Below are 998 nucleotides of genomic sequence, written 5' to 3'. Positions count from 1 at the left end.
TACCCAGCCCAATGGAAATCCTGCCCCAAGACCCCTGGTTATTAACTGATATCTTAAAATAGCATTATTATAAATATTCCCAAATATTTCTGTGTTTACTTATTATCATCGTATTTTCAAAGTACCTAACAACTGCAGCAGTGTTTTCTCAGCCCTAATGCACTTAACACAACAGCCATTTGCATCTTCAGTAGAGCGGGTCCCCCTCTGTAGCCTACAGCGAGGAGGACTCGTTTTTTATTTATCCCATTTTAATTTCTTTTGAGCATGAGAGAATAGGAAAACAGAAGATAATTTCAAGTACGTTGGCACTATCTGCAAAGAATTCTATAACAGCACAAAAATGAACTTTTTTTTCTTTTTATATTTTGAACAGTAATATAAAAAATATAACGGTTCAAAATTCAGGTAAGATCTGTGTCAACAACTACAATTCTTTTACTGGACATATTTTACTGAGCATTGAACTCTTGTTTATGTAGGCACAGATTTAAGAATAACACCACAAAATCAAAAGGATAAAGTGCAGACCTGTACTGAGAAGCAGGCCTGGTAAGTCAGTCTACTCCTACAACTCGGCAGAGAAAAGAAAGGAAAGGGGAAAAAAACTGCCTTTATAAGAGAAGAAGTATATTATAAATTACGTCCTGCGGTAACAGACCTATACAACCTTTCCTGCAAGGTCCAGAGCACTGGAAAACCCAGGTCCCCCGTGTACAAGCACACCGTGTTTGTCGCAGGAAATATTTTCAGTTAGACTTTGGCTTACACAAGTGGTTTATTTATAAGAAAACTTAACAAAGGTGTACTGATTAAAACAGTTCTCTTAACATCATTTCTTTATATATTTCAGAATTATATTTCAGAATAAAAAATTATGCACTTAAAAACAGGTAACAGCCTCCCCCCAGCACAGTAAGTTTCAGCAAACAGGGACCACGAAAGAGCGAAAGGGGGACGCCGGGGTGAGTCATGACTTTAAGCGATGGTCTTTGCCA

The sequence above is a fragment of the Fulmarus glacialis genome, unplaced genomic scaffold, assembly GCF_000690835.1.
Source record: "Fulmarus glacialis isolate BGI_N327 unplaced genomic scaffold, ASM69083v1 scaffold797, whole genome shotgun sequence".
In the NCBI taxonomy this organism is placed as follows: domain Eukaryota; kingdom Metazoa; phylum Chordata; class Aves; order Procellariiformes; family Procellariidae; genus Fulmarus; species Fulmarus glacialis.
The sequence above is the reverse complement of the archived record's forward strand: the minus strand, read 5'-3'. Positions refer to the sequence as shown.